General features: G+C 38.3%; 1 long non-coding RNA gene across 1 annotated transcript in view; it reads right to left on the reverse strand.

Annotated features, from left to right (window-relative positions):
• The window catches only part of LOC133228465 (uncharacterized), a 43,021-nt gene extending 31,953 nt beyond the window's left edge, over positions 1 to 11,068 (reverse strand). Inside the window, exons 1-2 of the long non-coding RNA XR_009730207.1 lie at positions 10,707 to 11,068; positions 10,264 to 10,375 (exon numbers count right to left, since the gene is read on the reverse strand). This is a non-coding gene — a long non-coding RNA (uncharacterized LOC133228465). The remainder of the gene's footprint in view (positions 1 to 10,263; positions 10,376 to 10,706) is intronic.
• Positions 11,069 to 11,587: the final 519 nt, after the last annotated feature.

The following is an 11,587-nucleotide window of genomic DNA, read 5'->3' on the forward strand; positions in this document are numbered from 1 at the left end:
CTCAGTCGCGTCCGACTCCTAGCGACCCCATGGACTGCAGCCTACCAGGCTCCTCTGTCCATGGGATTTTCCAGGCAAGAGTACTGGAGTGGGTTGCCATTGCCTTCTCCAAGTAAAGGCACAGTTTGCCAGTATTCTGAGCCACATTTCCAGGGGAAAAAAAATCCAAATTTTGAATAATTTTTCAAGTACTTCTGGAGTTACATATGAATCAATTCAGTCACTCAGTCGTGTATGATTCTTTGTGACCTCATCGACTGCAGCATTCCAGGCTTCCTTGTCCATCGCCAACTCCTGGAATTGCTCAAACTCATGTCCATAGAGTCAGTGATATCATCCAACCATTTCATCCTCTATTGTCGCCTTCTCCTCCTGTCTTCAATCTTTCCCAACATCAAGGTCTTTTCCAATGAATCAGTTCTTCACATCAGCCAAAGTATTGGAAATTCAGCATCAGCATCAGTCCTTCCAATGAATATTCAGGACTGATTTCCTTTAGGATTGACTGGTTTGATCTCCTTGCAGTCCAAGGAACTCTCAGGAGTCTTCTCCAACACCACAGTTCAAAAGCATCAATTATTTGGTGCTCAGATTTATCTATGTTCCAACTCTCATATGTAACTCATCCATACATGACTACTGGAAAAACTATAGCTTTGGCTAGATGGACCTTTGTCAGCAAAGTAATGTCTCTGCTTTTTAATATGCAGTCTATGTTTTCATAGCTTTTCTTCCAAGGAGCAAGCATCTTTTAATTTCATGTCTGCAGTCACCATCTGCAGTGACTTTGGAGCCCAAGAAAATAAAGTCTCTCACTGTTTCCCCGTCTATTTGCCATGAAGTGATGGGACCAGGTGTCATGATCTTAGTTTCTTGAATGTACTCCTTTCCCAGTTAGGAACCAGTCCCAATTTGTCACCAGTGAATACATATGAATACACTTTTCTATAAGCAAATAGTGTCAAATTTTCCATTATTTGAAAATACAGTCCTTGAACAGTAAGCCCAAAGAGACATGCATCATCTTAAAAAGCAGTCTTGCCTTAAAATGGAATAAATTAAATTTAAGTAAGGCAAGTTATACTTTACAATCATTGGAGAAGCTGATTATGTAGCAATATTTTCTTGAGCAGCACTTTGTAAAGCTAAAGAAAAGAAATCTTATTATCTAAATAATCACCATTTAATGCATTTTTATAAACATGGATTTTCCATAGTGAGCATGTTTCTTTTTCTTAAGTAGGTCATACCTGCCATGGAAAATGTTACCTAAAAGGAAGCTTTATAACCATAAATTTTTAAAGTGTGTTTATGTATTGATTTCCCATTCATATTGGTACTATATAAAAGCAAGGAATATAATATAAAATTACATACATGTATATATTTGGTCTCTGAAATGCCATGAAAAGTGGCATTTTGCTAGGAAAATTATAGCACTTTTTAAAAATATAATTTGCATTCAACCCACATGAAAGCTGTAGAAATCTATTCCATGTGAAAATTAATTATTCCTATCTTCAATATTGGCTTTGACAAGGCAAGAAACAGTTGGAGTCATTCTAATTTGCTTCAAGTAGTGGTGATTAGAGAGGGTGTGAGAGCAGCTCTCCACTCAATTCTCTCCAATTATTATAAGACACATAATAAACCTCTTAGAAAAGCAAATTCTCTGAGTTCATCACCCTTATCCCCCTCGGGATCTATAATGTAACGTATTTCTCTCTCTTTCAGTTTCATTTAAATATTACTGAGGAGCCATTACAGATTTTCATTGGAAACCACTCTGAAGGTTTTTTTCTTTTTTATGATTCAGCCTTTTACATTTCATTTATTTATTTATTTATTTTCAGCTTAAAATAATGTTTCTTTTCTTTTTTTAAATATAAATTTATTTATTTTAATTGGAGGCTAATTACTTTACAATATTGTATTGGTTTTGCCATACATCAACATGAATCTGCCATGGGTATACACGTGTTCCCCATCCTGAACCTCCCTCCCACCTCCCTCCGCGTACCAAGGTTTTTAATGTTAAAATGTGAAACCAACTAGAACTCTCTGAAGGTTTTCACAAGGTTTGCTATTATGTCATAAGTTCTACATCTTGTGTTATTAGAGTGTCATTCTGTATACATATTCATTTACATTTATAATTGAATAAATTATATTTTTATAATATACATATATTTATATGTGTCAGGAATTTAATGTGGTTTCCATGTAGGGGTTGAGCCTATGAGTTGAGCTTGAGCTGGGTTATTTTTCCATTACTTTGGAGCCCAGTTTTGGGTCATGTGAGGATATGAGGGTATATCTTGAATGCCTTGTCCTCATGCCTGCCCAGGTGAAGTCCATGCTCTGTAATGCTTTACCTGACATACCACATACTGACTAGGTGTCATACATCAGCCAATCCTTTTTGAGTTTTAGTTCACCTTACAGTCGTGATAGTTCAGTATCTTATCCAAACGTATGTCTTGGGGGAGTCATAGCGCGTTTCCACAGTCTTCTTGTGACTAATCCCTAGAACTGGCAAAAGTCCACGGGTAAGAACTGAAGAGGCAGAGAATGCAGGTGAGTTAAGGAAAGGCTGGGACCGAGGCTTCAGACTCCAATATGTATAATCTTACACAACAGTGGAACTTTGGAAAGGTTCTTAAATTCCTTTCTGCAATTAGGTAATGGTAGTTGGCAGAATAATAGCCCTCCAAAGATGTCCCTGGTACCTGGGAATATGTAAACCTGCAGAGCCGAAAGGGCCTTTGAAGATGTAATCAGGGTTGTGTACCTTAAAGCAGAGAAAGTATCCTGGATTATTGGGGTGGGCTCAATCTAATCACAGGGCCTTTAAAAGCCAAGGACACTCTTTAGCTGGCAGGAGGAGGCAGAGGAGAGGTACAGCAGAGGTGGGTTCTGAGCACAAAAAGGAACTGGCACACTGTAGCTAGCCCCGTTACAGGATAGGATCAGGGAGAGGCTTCTTCCAGGAGCTAAGGGCAGCCTCCAGCTCAAAGTCAGAATCTGGGATCTCAGTTCTACCACCACAAGAACTGGATTTTGCCAGCAACCTGAAGAAGCTAGGGAATGGATTCTCCTGTGGTACCTCTCTGTAAGAATCCAGCCAGGAAACACTTTGATTCCAGCCTGGTGAACCTAAAGCAGGGGAAGCAATTGAACCAACCCAGAACCTGACCTACAGATTGTGAGAAAATCATGGGTGCTGTTTAAAGACATTTAATCTGTGCGATTTGTGTAGCAATAATAGGAAGGTGATATAGTAATTAATACCCTTAACAATTTTGAAGTGAAGTTTTGCTGCTTTTATGTAAACTAAATGACAGTAATGTTTCCTTGAAGCAAAGCTTTTCCTTAATCACATCAAAATTTGATTTTGATTTGATGATATAGGTTTGCTTAATCTAATCTAAATATTTACCTGTGATCAACCTTAAATATGAGCAACACACGCCAATCTTCAGTTTTATGTGACACTGTCTCACTTATATTATCTCAAGTAGTTATAGAAATTGAAGAATAAAGGTGGGATACCTTGGTGTCTCATGATCATAACAGCTTTCATAAATAAATACCAATATGCAGTTAAATGTGTTCTTTGTTTCATGTCTGGACATCTGGGCTCTTTACTGTTTCACTCACATCAGCTAGTGTCCTTGAGTAAATTCCTTATCTCTTGGGATGTCAATGATATTATCTCTTAAAGAAGAGAATTCCTGAAAATGTTCTGTTCAACCTTTGCCAGCCCTGAGAGCCTGTGGTTCTTTCTGAGAACAGGACAATAAAGAAGAGGTAGGGGTTGGTGATGGGAGCTGGAAAAGGGGAGACTGTCCTGACTTCACCTTTCTCAGAGAGCTGTCAAAGGACAAAAACAATAACAACAAAATGTTTTCCCTTTCTACCTTCCATCTGGGATAAGGTTTTAGTTCCCTTGAACTAGGCAGGTGTTCATCGAACATGCAATTGTCTTTCCTGGACTCCTTGTTTTCTCCATATGCTGTTCATTTCACCTTTCTGTTTTGAAAAATGTTTAAAATTTGTTTAAAAGAACCAAAATAAATACAAGTTTTGATATTTCCTTCTGTTAGTCATCCATGGACATTTTACTCTATCCCTAAGTCAGTAAAATTTGTCTTTTTCTCTCTCTACACTGTTTTTAAATTCTTTGGGAACACATTATTACATTTCTAAAAACTTTGTTTCACTCTGGTGATAAAGTAGCTAAACCAGGCTCAGAAGTCAGTTTTTAAAATTGAAGTATAGTTGATTGACAAGGTTTCAGGTGTACAGAAAACGGTGACTCAGTGGTAAAGAATCTGCCTGCAATACAGGAGACCCAAGTTGAATCCTTGGGTCAGGATGATCCCCTGGAGGAGGGCATGGTATTCTTGCCTGGAAGATCCCATGGACAGAGGAGCCTAACGGGCTACAGTCCATAGGGTTGCAAGGAGTCAGACACAACTGAAGTGACTTAACACACATACACTCATATGTGTGTGTATATATATGTGTGTGTGTGTGTGTATTTATATATACTTTTCCAGATACTTTTTCAAGTTCTTTTCCTTATAAGTTTTACAAGATATTGACTATAGTTTCCTGTGCTATACAGTAGGTCCTTGTTAGTTACCTGTTTTATCTATAGTAGTGTGTATGTGTTAATTTCAATCTCCTATTTATGCGTCTTCCCTGCTATCCTCCTTCACAACCACACGTTTGTTCTCTATATCTGTGGGTCTATTTCTGTTTCATAGGTAAGTTCATTTGTATCATGTTTTAGATTTCACACATAGATAATATTGTATGATATTTGTCTTTATCTAACTTGCTTCACTTAGTATTATAATCTCTAGGTTTCTCCATGTTCTTGCAAATGGCATTATTTCATTCTTTTTTATGACTGAGTAATATTCCATTATGGGGCTTCCCAGGTGGCACAGTGGTAAAGAGTCCATCTGCCAAAGCAGGAGATGTAGGAGACTCAAGTTCATTCCCTGGGTCTCTGGGTCAGGAAGATCCCCTGGAGGAGGGAATGGCAATGCACTCCAGTATTCTTGCCTGGAGAATCGCATGGACAGAGGAGCCTGGCAGGCTACAGTCCATAGGGTCACAAAGAATCGTGCAAGAGTCGTAACTGCTTTACAATGTTGTGTTAGTTTCTGCTGTACAACAAAATGAATCAGCCATATGTATACATATATCCCATCCTTCTTGAGCCATCTCCCACCTCCCCGCCACCCGCCCCCGCCAGCACCATGCTATCCTCTAGATCATCACAGAGCACTGGGTATAATTGTTTCTTGAGAATTATGTATGTTAAATTCAAATGGAATGTTCAGTGTGTTCCTCCCACAAGCTGCTGTCTGTTTTGCTATGGGATACGTGGAGGATCTTCTCCGTGTTTCAGAAGGACCAGCTTACAGGACACCAGGCTGCAGTGAGGCTCCCAGGGCTGCGTACACCTCCTCATTCATTCCTGGCAGCTGACCTGAGATTTTATTTGACACAACCTTCCTTAACATCCTTAAGCAAACCTTGCATGAGCCCTAAAAACTCCTGTCTATATGAGGGAAGCATCCCTTCCACACACAGAAAATCCCCCAACTCTCTCCCCTCTAACCCCCTCTCAATAGTAATTGTCTGTCCTGTGCCCAGGTTTTCCATTTCCACCACTCATCCGGATTTTTCTCAAACATTTAAACATGCTCACAATGTTTCTCACATTTTGAACAGTTCTCTGAGTTTAGCTATGTTCTATTTCCTCCTTATAACCCCAATTCCCCCGATCGTTCAGGGTGTACTATTTTTCTTTCCCCAAATCCTACCATCTCCTCGACCCACTTACTTATGATACCCACTTACTTTTAAGAGTCTAGATGCAATGGAAAATTTCCAGAACTTATTTCATTTGACCACTCATTGCCATAAAACATCTCGACTGCTCATCCCTATTGAAAACCTCTTCATTTAGTTCCAACACTATATTCTCTGATTTTTCTTCTATCCAAGGGGTGGTTTTGTCTCCTTTGGAAATATTTGGCAGTTTGATGGTAATCTAATCTAGTAATCAAATATTGGAATTTCTAAGGCTGTGTTCTAGGGTCTCTAATTTGTTTCTTTCTGTGTACCCTTCCCACCTGAGATTTCAGTGAAGTATGCAAATCTCCGGATAAATGCGTTTTAAGTATGACAGACTCAGCATGTCCATGACCAAATTCATTATCTTGCCTCCCATATCTGCTCCTTAACTGTGGTTTTCTACCTCAGATAATAGCAATACAAGCCGTTCAGTTAGGTACACCAGAAGCAGGAATTATTTTTGGTATATAACTTTGTCCCACCTCCTCATACCTGTCCTGTGCCAAATCTATCACCAAATCCTGTGGGTTTTTCTCTCCTCAACATTTTTGAACCTGCCACCTTCTATATTCCTATGCCCTGCATCCTGGTCCAAGCTACATCCGTTATCTCCAGACTGCTGGCACAGGTGCCCCGGCATCCCTCCTGCCCACCTCCCAATTCTTTTGCATAATTCTGCCAAGGGCACATTTTTGAAATACACATCTTTGCTACCTTGGATTGTAAAACCTTGAATTGCTCTTCACTGAAGGGGTAAAAGTAATTTTAAATATGGTTTAAAACAAAACATCTCTGTATGGCCTGGCCCTTGCTTGCAGTTTAGGTCCTAGCTCATACAGTTCTCCTTATTCATTTTCTTGGCATCAATTCTACTATTCATCATTTAATATCAGAAATGCAATAATAAAAGAGAGAGAAAGAGAAAGAAAAGACAACTTTCCTCTACAATCTCAACAGTATTTCTGAGTGTGCTGTTTTCTCTGTCACATTTTTTTCTCCAGTGGGTAATGCCTACTTGTCCTTCAACTCTGGGGTTAAAGAATCTTCTTTATTATGCTTCCATAGCACAATATTTTTTGGTACTTTTGCATTTCCCCCCTCATTTGGTGTTGACTTTATCTTAGTTTGTACTCATACTTTTATTAATTTGATGCTGAAATAACTTCTTTGTCCCAGTGTTTGATAGGACCATAAATGTTGAAAATAAATCAATTTTAACTTTTAACTGAATCTGTCGCTATTAGGGGCTCAACTAGTATTTCTTTTATATTGAGTAAATGAGTCTTGTTATCATTAAACTACAACCAAAATGCAAACTTCCCTATACCTGTGCTGGACTCTACATTTCTACACTTTCTTACCTATCATATTTCCAGCACCAGCCCCCTTCTTTTCCATTGTTTATTTCCTCTCATTATTCTGTATTTCAATAAATATTCCAATATTCAATCTCATCAAAACAAGTTAGTTTTACTTATTTGTGGGGTTGCTACTTCTCCTGTTTCTAGGACTGGTATCTGCTATGATAATTTTCATAGGTTTAAGGTAATCAGTTCTAAAATATTGATTTCTAGTCCTCTAGAGTTCATGATCTTTTGATCAGTGATAACCAGCTCCATCACCTTCTCAGCATCTTCCAAAGAATTTGCATCCCATTAATGTATACATTCGTTTAGAATAGTTAATGAGTTTTGAGAGTTCCATGGTTGTCCAGTGGTTAGGACTCTGTACTTTCACTGCCAAGGCACTGAGTTCAGTCCCTGCTCAGAGAACTAAGATCCCACAAGGTCAAGCATGGCCAAAATAGATAAAGGGCTGAGGGGAGACACTATGCATGACACTGCAGCATGAGTTAATGAACAAAGCAAGAAGATAGTGACCTGTCTTCTAAGAAATGTTGAATCAATGGATAATCAGATTGAAATCTTAAAAATAATAGAATATGTCCATGGGGTTTATAATGAAATCTTTAAAAATTGCTAATATTAGAGAAGATGATTAATACTTTCTTTGGTATTTAGTTATATTAAGTAGCATCTGTTTTTAAAATAAAATAGTTAATGAGTTCTTACTATGCCTAGACTCTGAAAATGATTGAGGGAGCATCATCCTTTAGTTTCTTTGACTGGTCTGGGGAAATGCTATGAAGAGGTGCCTGTAAACAGAACATCCTGGACTAGAACAACCTTCAGAGTTATTCTGTGGAGGGAATTAGGTCAAAAGCCTGAGTTTCCAGATACCTTAAAAGAGGACAAGCCAGCTGTAATAGCTCAAGACACTCAGCTTCTGGTGTTATACTTTATTCTGCATTTCTTGTCTTTTCTCCTGCTCCCCCCACACAGAGAAAAAACCAGACACTTTCATCCCTCACCTTCTCTTTGCCTCTCTGAAATGATCTAACTTGGAAAAAGGAGTGGACCAGGAAGAAAGCTCAGATGTTAATTTATTCTAAACTACACCGCTCAGGACAGACTGGAGCAATGTGGGGTTCGGGAAACCTTTCCCTTTTGTATCATTTAGTATGTGAGTGTGCGTGTGTGTGTGTGTGTGTGTGTGTAAGAGAGACCCAGTGAGAGAGGCCTGTGGTTCATCAGTCCCATTTTGTTTCTCTGACATCACTACGGCTGAACTCAGTGGAATCTACCAACTTGCATCTAGTTCACATTTTAGTTGTGGAGAGACTCTACTAGTTACCTAAATGCAAATGGATAAACTTCTCTTCGTTCAACAGATGAGATGGTTGGATGGCATCATCCACCGAGTTTCTCAAAATCAGTGAACGTGAGTTTGAGAAAACTCTAGGAGATAGTGAAGGACAGGGAAGCTGGCATGCTGCAGTCCATGGGGTCGAAATGAGTCGGACTTGACTGAGTGACTGAAAACAACAGTTAGACGTTCACATGCCCTCTGCCTAAGGTTTGATGCACTGACCACTCAATCTATCACTTTCAAACTCCCCCTTTGTATAGATGCTAAAGCACCATTCTCCTCTGACACACCTCTGATCAAGGGTCTTTCGTACATGTTTCAAGATAAAATTCAGTGTCTTAACTACAGTACACAAGACCCTACTTGCCCCTCCGCATCAGGGCAGACTCACTGCTCACCACTGCACTGGTGCCCAGGGTGCAGCCCTTCCCAAGTCATCAGTTACCACAGTAAGGCGGTGCCACACTCTCTCATATCAATTTTCTTTATACATATGCTGTTCACTCTGCTTGGAATATCCCTTTGCCCTACCTTCCTCTCCCTTTCCAATCTCCTTAGGAAATTCCATTCTCTTCAAAAAAGAAAGAAAGAAAGAAAGAAAAATTAGAAAACAAAAGAGCATTTGTACTTACTGGCCCCTCCAGCATGCTAGACCCACTCCCCACCCCCCTCACCAGTACTGTGTTTGACTTCATCCTTTTTCATTTCAGTGTTCAGTTGCTAAGTTGTGACCCCATGGTCTGCAGCACACCAAGCTTCCTTGTCCTTTCTTATCTCCCTGAGTTAGCTCAAACTCATGTCCATTGAGTCAGTGATGCCATCCAGCCATCTCATCCTCTGTCATTCCCTTCTCCTCCCACCCTCAATCTTTCCCACCATCAGGGTCTTTTCCACTGAGTCAGCACTTTGCATCAGATGGCCAAAGTATTGGTGCTTCAGCTTCAGCATCAGTTCTTCCAATGAATATTCAGGGTTGATTTCCTTTCCGATTGACTGGTTGGATCTCCTTGCAGTCCAAGGGACTCTCAAGAGTCTTCTCCAACATCACAGTTCAAAAGCATCAGTTCTTCAGTGCTCAGCCTTCTTTATGGTCCAACTCTCACATCTGTGCATGACTACTGGAAAAAACATAGTTTTGACTATATGTATCTCTGTTGGCAAAGTGACGTCTTCGCTTTTTGATATGTTGTCTAGGTTTGTTATAGCTTTGTGTCCTAGAGGCTTTATTCTTTCAACAATGTGGGGTAGACACTAAAAATTAGTTAAATATTTGTTACATTCCTAAATGTTAAACACAATAAATATTTGCAATAAGCAAGGTTCTCATAAAAATAAAGTGGTATATTGATAACATAATTTGCATAGAAAAATAAATGTGGTTCTTTTTGTTTCTTTTTGTTAAATTTCTGCCTTGTAGACAACAGTATTGCCAGCTTTCTACTGGATTGGAGTAATAAGTTGAAATTTTCTGAGGCACAGATATTGATAGATACAAGAAAATTATGTATTATTGCAGAGCATTTGCTTATTCTTATGAAAATTATTCACTACACATGGGTTTTATTTTGTTATATTTTAGCTACTACTTAGTTTGAAAATAGATTAAGTTTGCACAAATGTGTATAACTGGACAAAAGAGAAGAAAGAAGAAAATGAACACGTTTAAATTTCACTTACCTCTTACCCTCTGTGAAATCTCAAAAGTCATTTAGAGGAAGATAATCAAGATGCCCAGGACACCCCAAAGGAGGTCACTCGTTTCAACACGATGGAATTACTCTGCAAATGCCTTTGTGTTTGAAAAATAAAATTGATGAAGAGAAAGTCTTTCCTGCAAGTAAACTACAAAACTAGAAAAAGTCTTCTCCCACTTCCAAGGTTAATGAAATACTACTGCTGTAAGAGACTATAAAGAGGCTTAAAGTCAAAATAATCAAAAGAATCACTTATGATTAATTTAATTCCTTTCCCTGTATCTACTTGGCATAATAACATTCTTCACATTTTTATTAAAATGTATGAAATATTAATACCTATAGTATCATTTTAAGAGGCTCTGCACACTTTTTTTAAAAAAAATAAGGAGTAATTTCCCTTCAATTAGTACTAAGAAGAATTACCTGCATTTTAGAATTGATTCGTGATGAATCAGTCATATTTTCTGAAGACATTGATTCTGATTAAAAGGTAAAAAAAAAAAGTATGAACCTGGGATAATTCTCACTTCATTTGATATGCACTTCCATCATATTACTGAACCTAGCTTCTGAATCCGTAAAGCTATTCCTACTTCAGTTTCTATTATTTTTTTTGCATATTTGACAATTAACACTGCTACCCACTGCTGAAGTAATTTTCTTGCCATTATATTTGTCAGTTTCATTCTATTTTTATCCCACTGGGGAGTGACTCATCGGTCTGCCATTTAACGAGCTTCATGCCCCTCAATGCAGTCTCAGAGTGGCTATGTGAAGACTAATACAAAAGCAAACATTTTAAATCTGTATCCTGTTGCAAAGCAATGGTTATTTCTAGAAGTTTGAAAGTTTGACACTTTGAAATTCTTGCTCTGTTTGGATTTTGTATGACTAGGCATATTACTAAAATTGTGGTTATTGCATTAGAAATAAAGTCTCCATATTTGTCTATTTTATCTGTAGTGTCTTCCTGCTCAGCTTCAGTTAATATCATTCCATTCTTATATAATTATAATGCAAGCAATCTGACGACCAGAACTGAGACTGTGTCAGCATTTTCATTATAAACATTTAGTCTCAAAGGCACTGAAACAAACCACCCAAAAAATGATATTCAGTGGTAATACCTCAGAATGCAAATTCTCAATACCTAAAGAAAGTTGCCTGGCTATTCTTATATAGAAATATAAGTATCCCTTTACTCTGGTTGCTTTAAATACCTCAAGATAAGCTTATGTTTGAGAAAGACAGTGATTTTTATAATGAATGTTTCTCATGGGAGACTTTTTCTGTTTTATTTCTAA

Source organism: Bos javanicus, chromosome 17 (genome assembly GCF_032452875.1).
Source record: "Bos javanicus breed banteng chromosome 17, ARS-OSU_banteng_1.0, whole genome shotgun sequence".
In the NCBI taxonomy this organism is placed as follows: domain Eukaryota; kingdom Metazoa; phylum Chordata; class Mammalia; order Artiodactyla; family Bovidae; genus Bos; species Bos javanicus.